The sequence below is a fragment of the Macaca fascicularis genome, chromosome 7 (assembly GCF_037993035.2).
Source record: "Macaca fascicularis isolate 582-1 chromosome 7, T2T-MFA8v1.1".
Lineage (NCBI taxonomy): Eukaryota > Metazoa > Chordata > Mammalia > Primates > Cercopithecidae > Macaca > Macaca fascicularis.
The window spans coordinates 97328912-97354237 of record NC_088381.1 but is presented as its reverse complement, the minus strand read 5'-3'; the positions used below and the strand labels follow the sequence as shown (position 1 = coordinate 97354237).

At 37.7% G+C, this 25326-nt stretch overlaps 1 long non-coding RNA gene across 2 annotated transcripts in view; it reads right to left on the bottom strand.

The window, feature by feature from the left end:
- Positions 1–4681: 4681 nt before the first annotated feature.
- LOC141407392 (uncharacterized) overlaps positions 4682–25326 on the bottom strand; it is a 49388-nt gene continuing 28743 nt past the window's right edge. For both annotated transcript variants that reach the window (XR_012416302.1, XR_012416303.1), the window contains exon 2: positions 4682–5343. This is a non-coding gene — a long non-coding RNA (uncharacterized lncRNA). The remainder of the gene's footprint in view (positions 5344–25326) is intronic.

Genomic DNA, 25326 nt, shown 5'->3' with positions numbered 1-25326 from the left:
TAAGCCATTCATAGAGTAGACAGTGTAAAAGAGAGCCAGGTCGGGGGACTTGAGGGGGTATAAAAATGATCAGAGAGGTGCAGAAATGGCAGATGAACTGAGAATGAGGTACAGGCACAATTTTTTCTGACTGTTGAGACTCGGACATGATGCAGAAAATAGAGGAGATGCTCACGGTCTGAAAATGGGAGGATACGGACAGCGCTTACCCTTGTCAGACATGAGGGGCCATCAGAAGATTGAGACTGAGCAGATCAACCTGCTAAGCTTACCCAGAATTCCGCGGTTTCGTGGTCAGTCACCAACAGTACTAAGCACAACCTACTTCCCCCTCTTTATCTTCATCTTCTCTTTGACTCCCAGTTTCCTGGATTTGCATCTTTCTTGTCTCTCTCTGGACAGTGCTATTCAGGTCCATAGGATTCATGATCTGTATTTAGGCCTAGGTACAAATTATTTCTCACATTGCTGTTGGAATGACCATGATGCAAATGAGACTGTGGAATCCCCTCAGCTTTCCCTAGGATGTCACATGGGGACATCCATGGCCTGGATTTTGCCTACTTCTCTAGGTTCCTTGTACCATACCTGGCTATCTTGAAGGCTTGCTGTAAATATTCTCTCTCCCTTGAAACCCATTAAAACGTAAATTGCCTTCTGCCCATATGGAGATGAACATTCCTGCATTTTAGTCTTCCCTCCCGCCTGTATCTTCTGCAACATTATAGAACATGACCTTCTGCATCGTTGCAGAACACTGTATCTTCTGTAACATTGCAACTGTTGCTGAGTTGTCCTTGTATATCTGATAGGAATATCTCTGCTGGTCTCTAAGCTCATAGGATAGGGACATTGTCCTATTCATCCTTGCACTGTCATCCCCAGTGCAATTGATGCATAGGCTCAGAGGGAAGCAGAACAGCCAGGATAGAAAGAGAGAAAGATTCTTTGAGATGAGAGAGCCTGTGTGCATTCAAAGAGAGAGTAGCTTCAGATTGGTCTCCTTCTTCCATGAGGCTCATCTCAAACAAGATTCCTGAGAGTTCTTCTCCAATTTTATTATCTTTTCTTTATTAACACTCTGCCATGATCACTTTTGTGTGTGTGTGTGTTACCTTGATTGGTGTCTGTGTTACCTGAGATGGAAGAGCCTTGGTTAGAATTGGGAGTCTTTGAGAGATGACTGAAAATATCCACAATTATTTGTCTCTGAACACTCCATGAGGCAGGACCCTTTACTTGGGAACCTGATCAATATTTGAAAAATCCTGAAAGCTGATTATATATCCATTTAAAGAAGGAGATTTATTATTATTATTATTATTAATCTAGAATAGGTAATTTGTTATCCCACTTGCATTCTGCAATCATTAGGTGGTAGGTAAGCAGAGATGAGTTGGGAGAACAGTGCCTATTTGGCCTGGCATGGTTTTAATCCTTTGATAGTGAAAATACTTCAACTTTTAGTGGTCTAAAAAATAGGGTAGAAGACTGAGCTTGAAGGTTATGAATTTCCAGTTCCAGATACTATGTTCTTGCCTTGGTATTATAATTTAGGAATGTATGAGATTCCCTTGCTCTATTTGTGTATACAGTATAAACCCAGAGTGGGCTGGAGTCATTACCTTTCACTATAAAGGATTGATATGAGTCAGGGTCTGGAAACAAGGCTATTTTTTTTAATAGAAAAATGAAGGTTTCTGGGACCTGGAAAAGATGTGTCCTGCTACAACAGTATTAGAATTGGGGATATACTTTAGGAGGTTTGGCATAAATCAGTGACAAAACATTTGCAAACCTTGGGAAATGATAATATATATTCAGGAAGCATAGTGTTTAACTTAAGCAGTAGGTGAATATAGAGGAGAGAGAATTATAGAGAAAGGATGTAGAAAGGGAAGGAAAGAGAGTTGGAGAAAGATAAACAAATAAGAAAAGCCAAGAAAGGTGGTCAAGTAGCTGCTTCAATTCATGAAGAGGTTTCTGTCCTAGTTCCAGGTTGTATATGACTTAGTTGTATTCCATTTTGATGAGCTTATTATATTATTATAATAAGCATTTTTTCCTGAACTAGTTTAACTGGGTTTCTCATCTTTGTAACCACACACACACACACACACACACACACACACACACACACACACACAGGCCTAGATACATGCATTCATTTTCTAGGTGTTTTGAGAAAACCTGTTATGTGTAATGAAGGTCATGTTACTCCCTGCAGAGGGTATGAAGATAAACAAAATGAAAGTTTAATTCTGCTTGGTATGTTTTGCTACAGCCAAGATAAGACCAAAGGGTGTGTTTGTCCTTTTCTTTTTGTTTTGCAAAAGATGAGTTTAGGGCCGGGCACGTGGCTCACGCCTGTAATCCCAGCACTTTGGGAGGCCGAGGTGAGTGGATCACTTGAGGTCAGGCCGAGGTGAGTGGATCATTCAAGACCATCCTGGCGAATATGGTGAAACCCTGTCTCTACTAAAAAATACAAAAATTAGCCAGGTGTGGTGGTGGGTACCTGTAATTCCAGCTACTCGGGAGGCTGAGGCAGGGAGAATTGCTTGAAACCGGGAGGAGGAAGTTGCAGTGAGCTGAGATCACACCATTGCACTTCAGCCTGGGCGACGCAGCGAGGCTCCGTGTAGGCAAAAAAAAAAAAAAAAAAAAAAAAAGGAAAAAATAAGTTTATAGAGAGCCCCTGTTCTCTGGGGAGTCTTAGAGAAGCAATAACAAGACAATTTCCAGCCTGGAGAAGTTTGAATCCAGCAGTGGAGGTTCACAGTCTGGCAAACCCTGGAAGGTTCTGTTTTGGTTTGGAAATCTCTGCCACTGGATACATTCATCAAGCTGTGGGTTGCCTAGAGTTGGTAATGTCTGCTTTTGGTGTCAATATTTCATGTGTCAGCACCCTCTCCTCCATCCTCACTTACCCCCTGCCACTATCATTATTCTTATCCGTTAATTATAGAATATTAGATTTCTTATTCATTAATTACATCTATAAAGGAATTCATTATCAACCCTGAATTCTTCATCAGGAGATTATTGTGTTTGTGAAGAGACCAAACTCTCTTGCACAAGGTCACCTTTAAAACAGTTATTTGTTAAAGATGAATAAAGTGTCTGACTTCTTGGGAAAATTTTAGCTAAAATATGAAATGCAAACCTGTTCCTTTGTGCAATTGAGATAAACATACTTGAATCCTCTTTCCAGAAATCTAATCAAATGGAGAGTTCTAACCCTGGCCAAGTTTTCTAAAACTTTCAATATACTCCATTGACCTACATCTTTGTACATTGTTAGCAGTTGAAAACACAATATTGTAGTATGCTAAGGCTAGAATCACAAAGTATTTCAAAATAGTTCTGGAGACCCGGTTATCCTTAAATAGCTCTGCAAAAAAATCAGTCCTATGTGTATTTATTGACTTTCTACATGCATTTTGCTGGCACTGTGCTGGCATTTGAAAATAGTCTATACTACGATTCTAAATGAGAAAAGACAAAAAGGTAGAGAGTGAGGATTTGGTCCTCAAGTACATTTTAATCTAAAAGCTTCAAAAAACAAAGGTACAGTAGGTCAGAACTATAAGAGATATGGCCATTCAGATGAGCATTGTTTCTTTGCCAGATAGTGGGTGCATGCCGTAGATCCTCAATGAATACATTGATTTGTTCTGGGAACTCATTTACATTCCTTGTTTTCTCATTTTTAAAAGGAGTCAGAATCTCACAACAATGAATATTGTGAGAATCTAATTTCAAAAATGAACCAGACAATTCTAAGAAAGATGTACAGTACCAAATTTATAAGATATCATGTTTGTTCTCGGTATGTTTGTATTTTAACCCCTAGAAGGAAAGACTCATCTAAGCTGGTACCCCCACAATGTGGAACGTGACTGGTGTTAAGTATCAAGCTATTAGAAAAACTAACATTTAAACTAGGGACAGGGAAGTGTAAAGGTGGGGTTTCAGAAAGAAGGGACTAAATTGTTCTCAAAATAAGCTTACCTACCAGCAAGTGTATCCACCTGAGTTATAAATGACTGAAAATAGTACTTCCTGTGAAAGCCTAAATCTTATGTTATAGTAGCCTTGCCAAGCAAAATTCTAATAAGATTTTCAAGGAAAATGATACAATCGATGACAGAAAAATGAGTGGTATGTGCAGAGGTTAATGCAATGTCCTTGCTTTTTGTGCTTTTGGGTTTCAGACACACTCAGATTGAACCTCCACCATTAAAAAGACATCTTGGTCTCTTCAAAGGTACCGGCGGGACTTCAGTAACCTTTTTCTGTTTCTATGTAACTCTCCTCTGGCCTACTCCTCAGGACATGAGCTACAGCACAGAGCCATGACTGCATCTGCAGCACTTCCAGGAGGGGCTCAGAAATGATGGAAATGATTGGCATCACCAATAGTTCTTCCACGATCACAGAATTTCAAATCTTTTTTTCCCTTTAAAAGTTCCGAAATGAGCTTCATAGACACATTCATATTAAATTGCCTAATTCTCTCATTTGACCAAAAAAACAAAAAAGCCTTCAAATATACAGAACATTAACATTTGTTTAAAAGGCGTGGGTTTATAAAAATAAGCCCGAATTTCCCGCAGGTGCAGGACACACACACACAACGCCAATTATTTGAACAAATACTTTATTATTATTATTATTATTTTTGAGACGGAGTCTTGCTCTGTTGCCCAGGCTGGAGTGCAGTGGCATGATCTCCCCTCACTGCAAGCTCCACCTCCTGGGTTCACGCCATTTTCCTGCCTCAGCCTCCCGGGTAGCTGGGACTACAGGCACCCGCCACCATGCCCAGCTAATTTTTTGTATTTTTAGTAGAGATGGGGTTTCACCATGTTAGCCAGGATGGTCTTGATCTCCTGACCTCGTAATCCGCCGGCCTCGGCCTCCCAAAGTGCTGGGATTATAGGCGTGAACCACTGCGCCCGGCCCTACGAATACTCTTCATTTACAAAGTAATTCAGAAACTAAAAGAAAATAATTTAAGAGTTTTTATCAAGATTGTTGCTGAATATTTTCCATTTTTCCTTCCAGATTCACTCTGCTGCTCCTGACCCCTATATTGGGCTACAGGAGGCTGAGCTGTGTAGACTACTTTAGCTGGGCCTCCTGCCCTCTGGCTTCAGTTGACTTCAATCCATTAAGGGAAACAGCAGGAAAAGGAAGGAGGGAGAAGCAACAGATGTCTGAGTTGATTTCCTCGGTCCCTGCTCTTAGACGACACTGCATGCCGACTGAATCCCCTTAATGAAGGCCAGGGCTTCCACGAAGCAGTCTTCCCCAGACAAACACCTTGCTGCTTCTTCCCTGTAACGATAGAGACAGGGAAAGTAACAGCTCCCCACCTTGTGAGCCCCAGGGTGTTGCACTCTCTCATGTTGGTTTTCCTTCTGTGGCCTCAAACAGAAACAGAAAACTGAGGCAAAAACATAGAGTTAATTAAACTCAATAGAGTCAGGAATTTCTGTCTGTTTTGCTCAGGGCTTAGAAAAGTACCTAGCAGAAAGTTTGCACTCAACGCGTATTTGTTGAATTAGTTATTAAGCATTTGTATTTTTATTACATTATAATTGTTGAGTAGATAATGATCTAGAAGTTGGGAGTATAATATTAGCTAGACCCTACTCCTTCCAATCTGGAGTAGATGGAGTACTGAATATTACTGGAGCCCATGAAAGGGATTATGTTATCCATATGTTAAGACCTCTTTCTTTTTTTTTTTTCCTCTGAAAAGGAGTTTTGCTCTTGTTGCCCAGGCTGGAGTACAATGTTACAATCTTGGCTCACTGCAACCTCTGCCTCCCAGGTTCAAGGGATTCTAGTGTCTCAGCCTCCTGAGTAGCTGGGATTAAAGACTCCTGCCACCTGCAGCTACTTTTTGTATTTTTAGTAGAGACAGGGTTTTGCCACGTGGGCCAGGTTGGTCTCGAACACCTGACCTCAGGTGATCCGCCTGCTTCGGCCTCCCAGCGTGCTGCGATTACAGGCGTGAGCCACTGTGCCCGGATGAAGACTTCTTAACATGGAAGCTAAGAGATAAGAAGGTCAGTGACAGGTGACACAGCAGCCAGGGAGAGAGGAGAGGTGTTTCAGGCAGAAGAAATAAAAGCATGCACAACGGCCTGAAGAGTGAAAGCATGATTCACTCAGGCAACTGGAAAGTTCATCATGGCTGAAACACAGTATTTGAAAAAGAGAATATTGAGAAATAAAGAACGAGAAGTAGACAGTCAGATTATGGAAGGGTTTATACAAAATTTTAGGAAGTTGAGATTTCATGTCAATTAAGCACTCATAGAACGGGACAGAGGGAAGGTAAGGAAAATAATAGTGTGCTCTTCTACTGCAAAATATAAACAAACACACACACACATTCATTTTGTATTTCTCAGTTGAAAGAGGCTAAGAATCTCAAGAGTTACTGTAAAGTTATGATTCTCTCGTTTATATTCTTTGACATGCTTAAATAACAACTGTGACAAAACAGTTAACAATTATTGTGTTTTTGTTATGTTATGGAACTATTCTATTCTAAAATCTTTATACCTGTGATTTCCTTTAACACTCAGAATAACTCTTAATTCTATGGAGTGATTACTATTATTATCTGCAACTTACAGATAAGGAAAACTGAGCCACAGGGAAGTAACTGACTTGCTCAAGGACATATAGCTATGCTTTTCCTTACCTCTTATAGAGGCAGGTTGAGAAAAGACCAGGGAACAGCATTAATATCAAACACAAATGATAAAGGCTATGCTGATAAGCTTGCTTTATAAAAAAATCAACAAATCGTACATGTACCTTATACTATGGCACAGAGACCAAGTTTAGCAAATGGATGAATAAAGCATGTTGAAACCAATGTAATCACAAACACAGCAATTAAATTGCTTTTCTGTAAGGAAAATTTAACAAAAATTTTTTTTAAGTCAAGAGAGCCATAGAAACTAAAAAAATAAATAAATAAACTTGATTCCAAACAGGTCAGGAACCAGTAAGTCGAAGCAATGCCTTGTGCCTCCATTTTCCTAAATTAAGAATAAAGTTATACCTTATTTTATATTACCATGTTGGAGTGTTTAAGAATTATGCATCAGACAACCATCTGGAAATAGTCTATACTATAATTCTAAATGAGAAAGGACAAAAAGTTATTTAAGTCAAATTTCTAAGTCTAGTTTAAATAGAAAAAATAATTAATTTTTCAGAAAAAAAAATATGCTCTGGTTGTTTGATACCAGCAGATGGCACCCTAACAAAATAATTTGTGTGCCATATGTAAACTTCTTACAGCCCTCTGTACCCTGAAATACCAGTCAAGTTCACTGTGTCCAGACAGACAGGGAAGGAAAGAGGAAAACCAAAGTCAAAACTTCCTGTTTTCAAATCAAATAATTTTTATTTTGGGAAGAAAGAGTAGAAAAAGAATTTTCTGTATTAGTCTTCATTTTGTGAATACCTAGTTAGCTTGAATCACTGTTGTAAGAAAATCCCCTATAAATCTGCATAAAAATCCCACTATAAAAGAACAACATGACTACATTAAAAGGAGTAAAATGGGCTGATCCATGTATTTTCCAGCACCACCCCCCAGTAAAAGGATGTTAGAGAAACAAATATTCTTTCTAAATGCTTCAACTGTCAGAGATGACATAATGCTGGAGATTTTTTAAAAACAGTTTGAGAAGAACTTAAACATAAAGTTTGCATTAAGACTACTGCCACAATACCCATTTCAATTTCACGCCTATTCAATTTGAATTGTTCAAAATAGATAATGGGTGTTTGAATTTCACCCTCGTCTCTTCTCCCCCTCCCCACTATTCTTGTGACTATTGTTATTGTTATTTTTATTTATTTATTTGTGTATTTTTTTTTTTTTTTTTTTTTTTGAGACGGACTCTCGCTCTGTCGCCCAGACTGGAGTGCAGTGGCGCGATCTCCACTCACTGCAAGCTCCGCCTTCCCGGGTTCCCGCCATTCTCCTGCCTCAGCCTCCCGAGTAGCTGGGACTACAGGCGCCGCCACCTCGCCCGGCTAATTTTTGTATTTTTAGTAGAGACGGGGTTTCACTTGTTAGCCAGGATGGTCTCGATCTCCTGACCTCGTGATCCGCCCGTCTCGGCCTCCCAAAGTGCTGGGATTACAGGCTTGAGCCACCGCGCCCGGCGACTATTGTTATTTTTAAAGCAAATATAGGATATTATGTCGAGATCACGAATAAGTGGGTCTACAAGGTTCTGGAAAAAGTCAGGGTTACCACTTTTTCTTTCTTCTTCCTTTTGTCTCCTCTTGCTTAATTCCTGGTACAGTTATGTGCCATCTAATTAATGACATCTTGGTCAACTACTGACCACGTATACTACAATGGTTCCATAAGATTATAATATCATGTTTTTACTGTACCTTTTCTATTTTTAGGTATGTTTAGATAAAAAAACACCATTACATTACAATTTCCTACAGTATTCGGTACAATAACATAGGCTATTTCATATAACCTAGATGTGTCGTAGGCTGCACCATCTAGATTCGGGTGAGTACACGCTATGATGTTCCCACAAGGATGAAATCACCCAGTGACGCACTTCTCAGAACATCCCTGTCGTTAGGTGTCACATGACAACATTTGATTTAAGAATTCAGCCAGATTTGACAGGGCGCGGTGGCTAATGCCTGTAATCCCAGCACTTTGGGAGGCCGAGGCGGGTAGATTACTTTATGTCAGGAGTTTGAGACCAGCTTGGCCAACATGGCGAAACCCCGTCTCTGCTAAAAATACAAAAGTTAGCTGAGCGTGGTGGCAGGCGCCTATAATCCCAGCTATTTGGGAGGCTGAGGCAGGAGAATCGCTTGAATCTGGGAGGCGGAGGTTGCAGTGAACCAAGATCGCGCCACTGCACTCCAGCCTGGGTGACAGAATGAGACTGTTTCAGAAAGAAATGGAAATAAATAAATAAATAAAAAGAAAGAGAAAGAGAAGGAAGGAAGGAAGAAAGGAAGGAAGGAAGGAAGGACAAAGAAAGAAAAAGAAGAAAGAAAAAAGAAAAGAAAGAAAGAGAAAGAAGAAGGAACGAAGGAAGGAAGGAGGGAGGGAGGAAGGAAGGAAGGAAGGAAGGAAGGAAGGAAGGAAGGAAGGAAGGAAGATCATCCAGCCAGATTTGCAGTTTTCCTACTATTATTGTTATTTATTATTATTATTATTACTAATTTTGAGACTGCGTCTCGCTCTGTGGCCCAGGCTGGAGTGCAGTGGCGGGCTCTCCGTTCACTGCAAGCTCCACCTCCTGGGTTCACGCCATTCTCCTGCCTCAGCCTCCCGAGTAGCTGGGACTACAGGCACCCACTACCATGCCCGGCTAATTATTTTTGTGTGTGTACTTTTAGTAGAGACAGGGTTTCGCCATGTTGGCTAGGCTGGTGTTGAACTGACCTCAGGTGATCCGCCTGCCTAGGCCTCCCAAAGTGCTGGGGTTATAGGCATGAGCCACCGCGCCCGACCAATTTTCCTATTATTTTCTTTTATCTGAGGAGTAATGACCAAAGTTATTAGCCCTTTTTAAAATTAAGCCTTCTCATCTACTTCACTCTTCTAACAAATAATTGTCACCTTCTAAAAAGATGCCAGCTATAATTAACTTTCAGGAAACTGTAAGAAATGAACTGAACTTTGGTATAAAAACTACCCAGGGTCGGCCGGGCGCAGTGACTCACGCCTGTAATCCCAGCACTTTGGGAGGCCGAGGCGGGCAGATCACCAGGTCAGGAGATCCAGACCATCCTGGCTAACACGGTGAAACACCGTCTCTACTACAAAAAAAAGAAAAGAAAAGAAAAGAAAAGAAAGAAAGGAAGGAAGGAAAGAAAGAAAATTAGCTGGGCGTGGTGGCACGCACCTGTAGCCCCTGTGCTACAGTAGTAATCCCAGTTACTCGGAGACTGAGGCAGGAGAATCCCTTGAAGCCGGGAGGTGGAGCTTGCAGTAAGCCGAGATCGCGCCATTGCACTCCAGCCCAGGCGACACTCTGAGACTCCGTCTCAAACAAACAAACGAACAAAACAACAACAACAACAACAAAAACGACCCAGGATCCAAGATGAGCCTTTGTTCTAAGATGGAAACTCCAGATATGAGGCAGCAGCAAAAGGCAACATTCACGAGCAATCTACATTCGTGGTATACTAGCTACAGAGAAAGAAGAAAGACAAGGAGGATTGAGGACGCTGATTCCCAGAGCAGACACTAAGATGTGCCAAGTTGTGAAGATCATAACGATGCAAAAGGAAACTGCAGCTTCCTGTTCGTTTTCTCTGCCTTCTAGGTCTGTTCTAGAATGAAGTCTTCTGCTCTTACAGGAAAGGCTGAAATCAAATATACAATTTCATCTTCTTTATGATCTTGAATGAGAAAAGAGAAAGAATAGCCCAATCGGTTATTTTAGAGATAAGAGTGTGTATGGGAGAAATCAGGGTGTTTTTCTTGCTGAAAAGATGGAATGGCTACTGGAGGCAAAGCCCTGTCCCAATGAAAAAAGAAGCTACTTCCCCAAAGCTTCGGGAAACAAATAAAACCAGTGCTTTGTAGATGAAATACATGACGAAGGCAATGAAGCTCAGTGCATTAACGGCGAGACTTGAGAAGACTATCAAGTTTGCAAACAATGATGGTTAACATGTACTGAGCACAATGTGCGACTTAAGGAGACTTCTACACTTTCTGCGTTAATTAATTGTGTATAACAATCCTATGATCTTGTTGCTCTTGTACATACATTTTAAACCTGAGAACTCTGCAGCACAAACAAAATTTACTCCAAATCACTCGGGTGCTCTGGGCCCACCTTCAACCACGAATCCATAGCAACTCTCTAATAATTATCTGGGAAATTTTTGTAAGCACTAAGATTTTTTTTCTGGGAGAAGTTGATACCCTACTCTTATTACCACTGTCTGAACAAAGATGAAGAAAGACTGGGCTTTTATGAAGCAAAAAGAGAAGGTATTTTTCTTTCCTTAATTTTGGCACAATGGAACCTTTTGGGCTGATGACAAAGCTCAAAACTACCACCATTTTACACCACCTGAAAATGTGAGTCAGCTGTCCTTATTTCAGAGTGCCTGGTCAGCATAACTGATTATCAGTGTCTGCAGAAAGGAGTTCCCACTCCTCACCAGAATGATGTCAAGGTTAGGAGGCACAGAGAGAAAGGTAACAGCAGGTAGAGATTGAATAAAGGACACCAGTGCTTTCAATAAATGCAGGAAGGCTGTTTTGGAAACACCGCAAAGGAGCAGTCAGCAGAGGAACACATCAGGATGGTTTCAAGCCAATGAGAGGGGCCTCAAGACTTCTCTCTCTATCCAAAGAGACCCTTTTCTGGGGATAAGAGAGAAGTTCTATCAGTTTGGAGTCTCCCACTCTCTTGATGACTACTCTGGCATTCTAAAGTTAGAATCATGTCTGAAGACTCCTTGGTCAAATGTCAAGTTATGAGTGCCATTTGAGAGTCTGTTCTTCCTCTAGAAAGATGTAATAATGCCATGGAATACTACTCAGCCATAAAAAAGAATGAAATTGTGTCTTTTGAAGCAACATGGATTAACCTGGAGGCCATTATCTTAAGTGAAAAAACCCAGAAACAGAATGTCAAATACTACATGTTCTCACTTATAAGTGGGAGTTAAATAATGCATACACATTGTCATAGAGAGTGGAATGATAGATACTGAAAACAAGGAAGAGTAACGGGGATGTGAAAGAATAATTACTTAAAAGGTACAATGTGCACAATTCAGGTGATGGTTACACTAAAAGCCCCAGCCTCACCACTATGTCCCATATCCACGTAACTGCACTTGTACCCCCCAAATCTATTAAACCATTAGAAAAAAAGACTTAATGATGCGGGCCCTGCCAACTAATTCCTTGATGAAGAAGGAGCAGCTCAAACCCATTCACCTTTCTTTCCTTCTTGGGGTACCACAATGGAGATTGTTCCTCGGTCTTCTCTTTAACTACTATCTTTTCACACTCACTTCCCATCAGCCCAATTTGTTTTTCCACTTTATACTAAATAACTCCAAAGAGAGAAGCTAACAAAACCTATTAAAGGTAAAAGTTGGGTAAGTACAGTCATTTGCTTCTCTGAAGTTATTTTCCCCCATCTGTGTATTATCACCATCAAGGCTAGGCTGATGTTTAGCAAAGAGCACCTGTCAAAACAAAAGAAGAGTTTCACACCTCACAATTTTAAGCCCCAGGTAAGAAACTCAGCCTGGTGGATCGGCAGAGGGGAAGACAAGAAACCTGAAACTCCAAGACTTGAAGTAGAGTTAAATGAGTTTCCTCTGGGTACCAACAGGCTTTTGTTTAACACGATTAAATCCTCTTTGTTTCATTACAGACATCAATGTGAAAACAAACAGTGTGATCAAGATAAAGGCCTGGAGGAGCATTCTGTTTCTCTTTTTCACTCTTTTTCTTGGAGAACTATCACCACCTCTCAGTGGATAGGCTTAAAGGAACTTAACTGGCTCACAGAAAATTGATGAGCTGAGTAGAGCAGGTGTACAGGAAAGATTTGAGCTGTGGGGTTAGGGAATGGAAAAAGTGTGAAGCACTATGTCCATGACCAGATCGGGTGATAAGAGGACTGGCTTCCTTTGCGATCTAATTAATTGTCTTTCTTTTCAAAACAACTCTTTGATTTCAAGAAGCACCTGCAGAAGATAAGAATGACTCCTACTGAAATGTAACAACCAAAAAGCCCATATTGGGGTTGGGGATTGAAGGTGGGAGTGTAGAGCCGGGGAACAGGAGGATAGAGATGGAGGAAGGAGAAGTTACAGCCAGGAACCAAAACAAAAAAATATCGACCAGTCAAGAGACAGCAGTCAGCTAAATGCTATCAGGGATGTGACAAAATTGAAACTAGTGTGCGTTTCCAAAGCAATTCTTTCTATATTATTAAATTGCTTATTTCATTGTTTTTAGACAACACTAACTCCTCTTCCTAAACAAAACATGGACGTTGTCAGCATAACAGCTACACTGAACTGACAGAAGCTGGGGTCATCCATATACACATTTTAATTACCTCTTTTCAGTCAGGAACATCATTAGAAGTTTATTATTACCAGCCACTATCTTGTGATCTTAATTGGTTTCCTTCACAGACGACACCCTGAAGCCAATGCAGAAGCTCTGGCAGCCTCCCAGAGATAGTGACCAGATCAGTGGCACTTTACACTGATACTGTCTTCCGCTGAATAACAACCATCGGTTTAAGTTTTAACGCTAGACATGAGATGGAAGCTTCTTTTAACACCTGTATGCAGAGATGTTCCTGATTCAGTGGTGTTGAAACACACACTGAGAGGCAGTGACTTTTCACACACCTTTGTTAGGGTTATAGAGAAACTACCAAAATGGAGGAAAGGGATATGCCAAGCAGCCAGTTACTCCCTGTGGCTCTCTCGGAGTCTGGTAAGAAGAAAAAAAAATGCTTACCGAATCTGGATCTGTTGATACTCAAATTAAATCTGCAGCATGGGCCATGGTTATCCGGCTGCTTGCTACTCAGAAAGTGTGGAAATACCCTTAAGTGAATAGTTTGCATTGGACCTGAATCAATAATAGTTTTTAAGTTAGTTTCCAAAAGGGTGTTAGAGATAATGGCAAAGTTTGAGGCAAGGGGAAAAAGAGAACGATTTATGAAATAAACATACTGTGACGTTTTATGGTGGAAGGGAAAAGGAAAGAACTTTCTGTGAACAGAATTAATAATTTTGTCTTTGTGAAAGGAAAATAAGTAAGTTCCAAAATTTTAAACACTGGGGTTCAACTCCTAGGAGATCAGGCTGATGATACCCCTGGGAATGTTACCTGGATACCTTTCTACACATTATTGATTCCTGGTTCTGTGTCTTCAGGTGTTCACAAAAAATGAGCTAAGTCACAGATATGCTCACATTGAATAATCCTCACAATTCAGCTAAATTTTGAACTCCTTCAAAGAGAAAATAAGTTTTTAGAATGCTACGTATATTATTGCATTACTTATGCAGGATAATAATGATTAGAAAGTTTGTTTATGTTTTTATGGTTGAGTCAAATAATATTTGTATTATTGATATATTCCTGACATTCTTTTAAAAGTTATTCTTGTCATTCATCGTTATCTGCAGCTCTGAAAGATACAGCTACAAACATGTTTACAGAAAGAGCATAGTATTATAAATGACTAGACTCTTAGAAGTAAAATTTTTCATTCAGTGAATTGAACTAGTGTAGACATTAAAGTGTTTGGAAAGAACCACCAATTCACTTTGTTATCTCCTCAGGTTTTTGGCTATCAGAGGATTAATACATCTGTTTCCTTTCTGGCAATTACTATCCAATAACCCTGAAACATAGGTCAACTTTTTCAGAACCTTATATTTCACTATTGTAGCACTCAATTATTTAATTATAAGTAAATGCTATAAAAATGTAAAAATATAGGCTGCGTGCGGTGGCTCTCTCTTGTAATCCCAGCACTTTAGGAGACCAGGACGCGTGGATCATGAGGTCAGGTGTTCAAGACCAGCCTGGCCAAGATGGTGAAACCCTATCTGTACTAAAAAAATACAAAAATTAGCCAAGAGTGGTGCCAAGCACCTGTAATTCCAGCTACTCGGGAGGCTGAGGCAGAGAATTGCTTGAACCCAGGAGGCGGAGGTTGCAGTGAGCCGAGATCGCGTCACTGCACTCTAGCCTGGACGACAGAGCGGGACTCCATCTCAAAATAAATAAATAAATAAATAAAAATAAAAAATAAAAAAATTAAAAATGTAGATGATAAAACTACTTCAGTTTATGAAATTTATGGAATGTGAAGTTTTGTTATCCATATGTAAGTATAATTTCTATGTCGTACATATAGGTTTAACTTTTAAAATGTGTCTTTTAGGACATGATATTGATACGTTCTTTCCTCAAATACAGCTGAATTCTCAATGAGAAGGAGCTTAAAAAATAAATAAAAAAATTGGATGATCAATTTAAATCACGGTGATTATTATGAGATGGCTAAATATGATTTAAACCACACGCGCTGAAATGGGGATTAAATAAAATTCCTCTCTTCCCTTCACTACCAATCATGACCTCTTGGCGGCTCCACTTCCGCTATTGGCGTGGTCGGCCTCAGCCTTCAGAAAATAAAGGGTTTCCTTCACATGTTCGTTTTGTGTTTACCTTACGGATTTCCTCTTTTAGGAAGATAAGAAAATTAGTTTTGTATTTCAACTACTTCTCTGTATTGAAACGGAATGGTGAAAATACAGCTGTTTGAAACATACTGTGAGCAAAAAGGCAATGAAATATTATTTTTAAGAAGAGTTATCAAAATCAGGGTGCCAATCACTCTTAGAAGCAGGGTAAAAATTACTTGCACTTCAATATTTATATTTATATTTATTATAAGAAAAAAGTTTCTTTTTGTGGAAAGAAGGTGCAGAAAAGGGCACAGTATTAGCTAAATATTGTACCTTAGAACATCAGTCATTTCCTTCTCAATAGTACTGAAAGGGTCTAATTTATAAGTTTTTCCATCTCCCTGTTATGCTGGTTTGTAAGTTCTGACACTGCTACTGGTATGTTAATGAGAAGCTAGCGTTCCATTAAGAGAAAACCATATGCTCTGCTGCCTACTGTGAAAGAGAAAGCATGTAATGTGGCTGTTGCCTTAGTAACACATTAATTCATTTTGTCAGTGTTGGCACAGATCATTTCATTTATAAGAAAACAAGTATAATAGTTTACCACATCTATAATATTTACAGTGTTTCTGTTACAAAACAGTGACAAAATGAGTTTAAAAAATAGAGTTGGTATAATATCATTAAAATATGGAATTTGTGGTAAAAATTTCCCTGTAAAAATGAAAAAAAATAAAGATTGGTGTAAAATTTCTTTTCACAATCCTACTTAAAACATTTTAACACCAAACTGTTTGCTTTTTAGCATATTTGTATTATACTAATAACGTGCGTCTGCTGCAAAAAATTTAGTCCATGAAAAACACAAGTGCATTAACAGTTTTTAATGAATGCTAAACAAAATATTTCATACAACAGTTTTGTTAAATTACAACCATTATAAACCTAATCGTATGCTAGTGTGTTACTCATAACAAGGCTAAACATTTATCTAGTTTTATCTGTTCTTCCAGATGTTTATTAGTATTCTAGCACTCCTAAAATATTTAAATTAAACCACTCCATTTTCTCATGTGAATGCATTTTGGGTTTTATTCATAGAAGATCTAGTCACATGTATACCTAAATAAATATAGTACACTGTATATGCTTTATGCACAAGTGATACTTAATGTGAATTGAGATAATCCAAAAGCATGATAAGGGAGAGAAGTGATTAGAGGAAAGACAAGTTCCTGTTTATTAAAGTCTGCACCTGCAGCAGGGTATCAGTTCTACCCATCCTTAGGGTATTCCACACCTGTAAACACACATTCTTAACAACAAACATTTTGCATCTGTGATGTTCACCTACTTTTTTTAACCAATAAAAAGCTAACTGTGTACAAGATAGCGAGCAACTATCATTTATTAGTTTATGGAGTGATTTAGGTTTTATGTCATTTCAAAGGAAGCATTTATGCATTTACATAAGTTATACAAATGGGTGCAAACCACTGTGAAGCTGGTCATCTAAGTAATGAATGGCCAATTATACTTTCAACAGTAAGAAATACCTTCCTAAAATATCAGTGTTCAATGGGTTCATCCAAAGCCTCATGAACCAAATGTGAGTGTTTTTGTTTTTGCTCTCCTGACTATCATCACGGCAATGCTCCCACGTTTAATGGGATTCTTTCTAATTAGAACCCAAGACCAGAGAGTACTTTTAAGAGTCTCCTTTACAGACCTGCAATGTGAATACTCTGGGAGACACTTAAGAAAATAAAATTTATGATTAGCTTTGATGAAAATGACTTTAGTTTTAACTTCATAATATCTCTGCTTTGATATGAGTAAAATAGTTTGAATGGCTACATCACCAGAAGAGAAAATATAACCAAACATCAATGTGATTTTATATGATGAAGAATTAAATGTCTCTGAAATGTAATCATATCACATTGACTTACCCAATAAAAGTAACTTAATGAAGTATTTTATCTAATTCATATGTTTTTGCTTATTAGTTTGTGGTGCTTGAAAAAATAAAGCTGTAAACTTTTCAAGATCCTTCTTTTAACTCATGCTATTTCTGTCAATAAAACTGGTTTGTCAGCAGTTAAATGACACCACATTTATGTTTTAAGTACACTAAATTATGGGTAGCTTTATAATGAGATTCACTGATTAGACTTACTATAAATAATATGATACATATTACTGTGATTTTGGTTAAATCAAAAATTATCTTGAGGTGTATATCACCTCAAATTTTAAATCATTTTGATCTTAACAGTTTTATTGCTGTCCATTCCTCCCTCCAAAAGCCTCCAATGATTCCAAAGTTCTTAGAATCAATGACTTCGTTTCTCTATAAAAATCAATATAGAAAATAAGGTTATAAACTGGCAAATATATATACACACATACATATACCTATATATGTATATATTTTCTACTACTTAATACATTATCTTCTTTTGATAAAACCACATATTTTATATTTAATATTGCCCTAGTGAATTATCTTATTACTTTCCCATAATGATTTCCAAAATCCACATTTAATTTTAAGAGCAAAGGAAACTATTGTTGTACCTACATGACCATGAAAAAAAAGAAATGCAAAATCAGAGAAAAAGGATTTATTATGTTTGCATATATTATACCCTACAACTAAGTTAACTAGTCTTTCTCTGCTGGTATTATCAATACAGAAGTTATGACGGCCAAGTACACTCAAGGCCAGAGTGCTCTCTTTCTCTCTCTCTCTATATATGTATATATATATACATATACACACACATATTTGAGTCTAAGGAGGTCAATTCTGGTAATATAAATTATTATGCTGCTTCATAACTATGTACCCACAATATTATAAAATAGATTCGGTCTTTAATACACAAATACTATTTACTATAACCACTGTTTGAAATTTAGATGTGAAATATAACCAATACATGAGATAAAAATTGCTATTTTGAACCTATGTATTTTAAAAACTATAAAGGAGCATGTAGTAAATACTATTAAAAATCAGCATTAAAATGTATTTTAAATGATAACATATGAAATAATACATGCTTCATAAATGCTTGTTGAATAGATAAATAACCATTACATATATGAGTATCCTTGAATTTATCCCTTCCTTCTTGTTACATAGTCACTAAATTCATGGTATACGTAGTCTTATTAATGGAGTGTTTTGAAGACAAGAGTGATGAATGTAAGCATTTAAAATTTAACAGCAGCTAATCAGGCTTAGCTTTTGGAGTTAATTGTTTATGGAGTAATGTTTCAGTTCAGTTTAATTCAATGTGAATTTGCTAAGTGGTGGGGGAAAGAGGAGAGAATTAAATGACCTCCCAAATCTTTCAGAATTCTGAGATTTGGACAGTTTAAAATGCCATTATTAGGAGAAGACCTAAATAATTTTAGTTTCACCTTTATGCCTCTTCAATATTTATCTTCACTTTTAAGGGCCTATAATTGGACAAAAAAGTTGGCCAATAGTTGCACGTGAATTCAAATTAACTATGTGCTGAAAACTCAGCTTCCCCAAGAGATTAACCATGTTAAGTAAATATCTTAATATTACTATTCCTGAATTTAATAGAGTGGCACGTTTATGTAATATTTTACACAAAGTATAAAAATTTTTACTTATTATGTATTTGAACACTAAATTATATTAAAATAGTTGTATATTAAACATGCACATTTTCATAGATTGTATTGTTTAAATCATGTTAGTGTCCTCGAAAGATATTTTAACCTGACGTATAATTTATTATTGTTACAATTTATTTAACACAAAATATGTAATGTGATGCAAATGATAACCTTTAAAAAGTTAAAATAAAGAACAAATGGCCTAATACATTATGGGAATAGAGTTAGAAATATGTAAGTGCTAAAGATAGTGATATGATTTGGGATCTGCTGTTTTCTGGGCAAAAACAGATCCCTGTCTTGTTTTTCTTACTTATTTTCCCCTCTAAGTGAATAATATTTCCTAATTAAGTGAGAAGGATATTAAATTAATATACAAGCTATAATGTTTTAGAAGATATCTGTAATATTATTAGATTTTTTCCATTAATAGATGCACAGTTACTGGTTATTACATAATTTCCTTTTTAAATTCACAAATAAAAATTATATATTTTTATTGTGTATGTTTTGAAATAAGTACACATAATGAAATGGTTCAATCAAGCTAATCACCATATGTATTACCTCATTTAATTTTTGTTGTGAGAACACAATCTGCATCTATCTACTGTTTTAGTAATTTTCAAGAATACACTCTATGATACGTTGAAATTAACTATAGTCACTATATTGTACTATATTGTACAGTAGAACTCTTGAACTTCTTCATTCTCTCTAACTGAAATTTTGTATCCTCTGACCAACATCTCCTTAACACCTTCCAGGACAAGCTGCTGGAGACCACCATTCTACTCTCTTGCAATGAGTTAACTTTTTTGGATTCCACGTATATGTGGGATCAGGCAGTATTGTTTTTTCTGTTCCTGGCTTATTTCACTTAATGTCCTCTAGTTTCACGCATGTTGTAGCAAATAACAGGACTTCTTTTTTAGTGCTAAGTAGTACTCCATTGTGATTATATACAGCGTTTTGTTTATCCATTTATTTATTGATAGATGCTTAAGTTGATTCCATATCTTGGCTATTGTGAATAATGCCACAATGATTTATTAACTTATTTCTAACTATTTTAGTAATTAGAGTATTTTAAAAGATCTAGTCCTGGGATATTGTTTTCTAATCTTAACTCATATGATATAAAAGAGCATAGTACAGCACATGAAGCACACACTTTTATGGATACAATTAGTATATAAAATGCTTTATTTAGACATATTGAAACTATAAACAGTTATCTTAAGTAATTCTTTAGGTTGACTTAAAAAGAACTTATTGGAGACAGAAATTTCTCCAAGTTGATGCTAAGATTGTTCAAACACACAGTATGAATATTTTGAGTCATCTCTTTTTAACTTTTGGTCAAATTAATAAGTAGCCGCATTTCACAGCAGTATTATGAAACCATGAATCATATCTGCAGACTGGACTTTTTACTTATAGAATCTTACGTTTCAGCCAGTCCAACAAGAATTTTTGTTTGTTTGTTTTGTTTTTAACATCCCAGTATAAGAGAAAAGCTCTTATGCTTCAAAAATACTCTTATGGAGGGAAAAAAGTAGTAAAGAAAAATATCGGCAGGGAGTGGTGGCTCATGCCTGTAATCCCAGCACTTTGGGAGGCCAAGACGGGCAGATCGCTTGAGCTCAGGAGTTGGAGAACTGCCTGGGCAACATGGCGAAAACCCGTCTCTGCAAAAAAATACAGAAGTTAGCCCGGCGTGGTGGTGCGCACCTGTAATCCCAGCTATTGGGGAGGCTGAGGCAGGAGAATTGCTTGAACCCGGGAGGCAGAGGCTACAGTGAGCAGTGATCCCCCCACTGCACTCCAGCCTGGGAGACAGAGTGAGACCTGGTTTCACAAAAGAAAAAAGGAAACATATACAATATCAAATTTGAATAACACTATAGAAAAATATTATTTAGGCATCTAAATAGTTTTATCAAGAACTCTGTCTCTGTTGACTGCTCCCTATTTTGCAAAAATCAAATATTTTCATAAACAAAGAGTATATACTCCAAGCGAGTTATGCCAGAACTGAATTTAAGATTTTTATTTTTATTTATTTATTTATTTATTTATTTATTTATTTATTTTGAGACAGTCTCACTCTGTTGCCTAGTCTGGAGTGCAGTGGTGAGGTCTCGCCTCACTGCAGCCTCTGCCTCCTGGGTTCAAGCGATTCTCCTGTCTTAGCCTCCTGAGTAGATGGGATTACAGGAGCATGCCACCACGCCCGGCCAATTTTTTGTATTTTTAGTAGAGACTGGGTTTTGCCGTGTTGGCCAGGCTGGTATAGAACTCCTGGCCTTTGGCCGGGCGTGGTGGCTCACGCCTGTAATACCAGCACTTTGGGAGGCCAAAGTGGGCGGATCACGAGGTCAGGAGATCCAGATCATCCTGGCCAACATGGTGAAACCCTGTCTCTACTAAAAATACAAAAATTAGCCGGGCATGGCGGCACAAGTAACTAACTAATCCCCCAGTTACTTGTGAGGCTGAGGCAAAAGAATCGCTTGAACCCGGGTAGCAGAGCTTGCGGTGAACCGAGATCGCGCCACTGCATTCCAGCCTGGGTGACAGGGCAACACTCCGTCTCAAAAACACCTGGCTGTAAGTGATCTGCGGGCCTCCACCTCCCAAAGTAGTGGGATTACAGGCGTGAGCTACCACACCTGACCTAAACTGGATTTGCAGAAAAATTACCGTAATAGTATTTTCTCATTTGTCAGTTAATCAAGATTAACATACATTTGCTGTAAATCCACTCTGTTCGAGTACCTTCAGAACTATTTTACTAGTCATGTTTACAAATTGTTTATCACTCATTTAAAGGTATTTTTTGTTGCTTTTTTTTTTTTTTTTTTTGAGACAGAGTCTTGCTCTGTCGCCCAGGCTGGAGTGCAGTGGCCGGATCTCAGCTCACTGCAAGCTCCGCCTCCCGGGTTCTCGCCATTCTCCTGCCTCAGCCTCCCGAGTAGCTGGGACTACAGGCGCCGCCACCTCGCCGGACTAATTTTTTGTATTTTTAGTAGAGACGGGGTTTCACCGTGTTATCCAGGATGGTCTTGATCTCCTGGCCTCGTGATCCGCCTGCCTCGGCCTCCCAAAGTGCTGGGATTACAGGCGTGAGCCACCGTTAAAAAATGTTTTATAGAGACAGGTTCTTACTATTTTGCCCAGGCTGGTCTTGAACTCCTGAACTGAAACGATCCTCCCACGTCAGCCTTCCAAAGACCTGGGATTACAGTCATGAGCCATAGCACCCAGTCTGTTTATAACTCTTATGCTAAAACACTTTAAAAAGTATTATAATGATGTCACTCAAAACAATCAGTAATTATTTCAAATTTGACATACTAGGAATGGCTAGACTGATGGCCTCACAAAAGAGTTATCATATTTTGAAAGGTAGGTTCTCTTACTTCGGCAAGATTAATAGTTGTAAAAACAATTAGTGTCTTTCCTCATTTCTTGTTGGTTTGAAAATAGATGTCTGATTTTCCTGCTTGGTTTGCTCATGCTCCAAAAGAGTGGGGATTTTGTCTTCCTCATTTGTGTATTCTTCATAGTATTAAGTCATTGCTCATTAAATGTTTGACAAATTGAATTTAATTCAATGGTAGGATAGTTTTCCTTATGAAAGGTTTGCTGCATCTTGTGTTAAAATATTTACTAATTTTATAAAAATTCTTACATAATTAACTGTGCATAATACATTTAGAAAAAAATGTAATTCCGCTTCTTAGTTTTCATGTTCTAAATGTGAAAGTAATTTTGATCGTAATTGCTTTATTGAACTGTCAGCCTATGTAAAATTTTAAATAATATCCAATTGATTATGTACTAAAGGTTTCAAGAAATACAGAGTGACATAATATCTCATGCTAAAGTAGCCAAATAATCAATACTCATACAAAATAATTTTAATACAATTAATTTTGACATTTAGGAGTTATTTAATATACATTTTCTTCATTATCAAATTTTCTCAATGAAATTGTGAAATCTTCAGATTACATAGGTAAGTTTCCACTCGAATTAGTATCTAACTTTTTGAGTCTTATATGTAATTACAGAAAAATTAGATGGTTTATTCAAGATTGTAACTTAAATATGGCTCATAATTCAAAATTTTCTGTTGCTTTAGATTCTTTCTACATATAGTTAATTATTTTATTTTATAATCACAAACTTGCAACATTAAATACAGTATGATTGAGATGAGGAAGTAATAAATCTACATTGAAAATTATAAAACAAACATATTTTCTTTTTACCTTTTAAATATTCATTTTGTTTATTTTATTTTCCTGTTTTTAAACTCACAATAAATTATTTCACTTAATATGATACCATATATGTACAATGGTCAACTATTATTTAAAAACAGTGTTAATTCATTGAGATTATATGTTTGCTCAAGTTATCTGTTTAACTTTATCCCTAAAACAGATGCAGAAGACAACATTACCGTAAAATAAGAATACAATCCTAGAATTTTAGGTTTTATCAGGAATGCTAATGGGACAAGTATATGCCAACTTGGATTCGTAAGCCCAATGTCATTTAGAAAGTTCTAGCTTATAAATAATTCCAAGTTAAAATTTGGAAAGCAAATTTCTGGAACTTTGGGTATATTTTTTCTACAGAAATACTATAATGAAAAAGAAGAAGGAGGAGGAAAAAGCTGAGAGAGAGGAAGAGGAGGAAAGAGAAAGAGGAAAAAGAAAGGCAGTGGAGAATGTTTCCTGAATGAGTGAACAAAAGTTGAAACAGAATAACTAGGAAGTTTAGAAGGATATGTGTGTACATCTAAGAGAGACTTAGTTACGTGTTTGACTAAATAAGGGAGAAAGGTGAGGAATGTGCACCACGGGCCTGATTCCCTACAAAGGAGATGGAGAGAAATGTTGAGGCAGAGAAGGGCCAACAGGTGGCAGCGTTGCATTAAGACAGTCTAGTTGTTTGGTAAGTATAGCTGATTAGTTTGGAATTACGAAGAAGGGGGGAGAATAAAAATATTGTGCAGGATATATATTTATCCTGAAGAAAGATTAAACACGGAATGATTTTTCTAGCAGAAAGAAAAAAAGAGTTAATTTATTCAATGAATAATTGTTGAGCATCAGTTATGTGTCAGGCCCTGTTCTAGGACCTGGAATTATGGTGGTGAGCAAGTAGATCCAGTCTCAAGGAGCATACACTCTAACGACACCAACCGTAGGTACTTATCAAGGGACCATCAAATAAACATTTAAGTATAAACTATTTTAAGTTGTTTGGAGGAAATGAACCGGAGTATGTTAGTTTATAGCACACGTTGTATTCTTGTTCTGAGGATAGCAGGGCTATTCTCTGGAAGTGATATTTGAGCTGGGATCAGTTGAATAGACATTAGGCAAACGGTGGCAGAAGAAAAATGTGTGGGAAATCCCAGAAACAGAAAATAATTTAAGGTATTTGGGGGACTAGACAAAGGCCAGTGTCTCCCACAATTTGCTGGGAAGAGTAGATAGACACAAGATTGGAGAAGGAGACATGGAAGTTCGGGTAGATAATTTAGGCAGTTAGGATTAGGTGCTTTATTCTATGTGTGATGGAAAATCATTGAAGGTTCTAAAGTCGTGTTTTATTTCATTATATTTGTGTTTTCAAAATATAACCCTGACTGTAGTTTGGAGGCAGAACTCAGCGTGTGTGTTTGGTGGTGGTGGTGGCGGGAGAGAAATGGTAGTAGCAAGGAACAGAGTGGATTCAGAAATACTAATCTGGAGGCTCTTTCAGTAATCCACATGGAAGATGATGCTGTATTTAATAGGGTAGTATTGGCAAACATGGAGATAAATGGGAAGATTCAAGGTATATTTAGGAAGTAAAATGTACAAAAAAGGTAATAAAGTAAGGAAGGTGAGGGAAAAGGGGATGTCAAATGCTACACTTGGGATAGGGGAACCTTTTCAAATGTCATAATCGATATTCAGTTTTTGGTATCATCCTGAACTCTGGTTTGTAATTCATTTGTGATTGTGAAATTAATGACACAATTATTTGTCAGGGCTCCTAAAAGAGAAAATATGATTTTATTGGTAGCTCTCCAAAATATATTGTGTCCATTTCAAAAACGGTGGGAAATTCAGGTTCCGTTGCTCCCAAGATTTCCATCCTGAATGTAACAATGGCAAACATCCCTGTTTCCTGCTTTCTCCACAGTCTTTCTTTGTGTAGGATGTCTCTGAGGCGCTTTTTTTTTTTTTTTTTTTTTTTTTTGAGACGGAGTCTCACTGTGTCGCCGAGGCTGGAGTGCAATAGCATGATCTAGGCTCACTGCAACCTCCGCCTCGTGGGTTCAAACGATTCTTCTGCCTCAGCCTTCTGAGTAGCTGGGATTACAGGATGTCTCTGAGTTCTATCATAGATCACTGA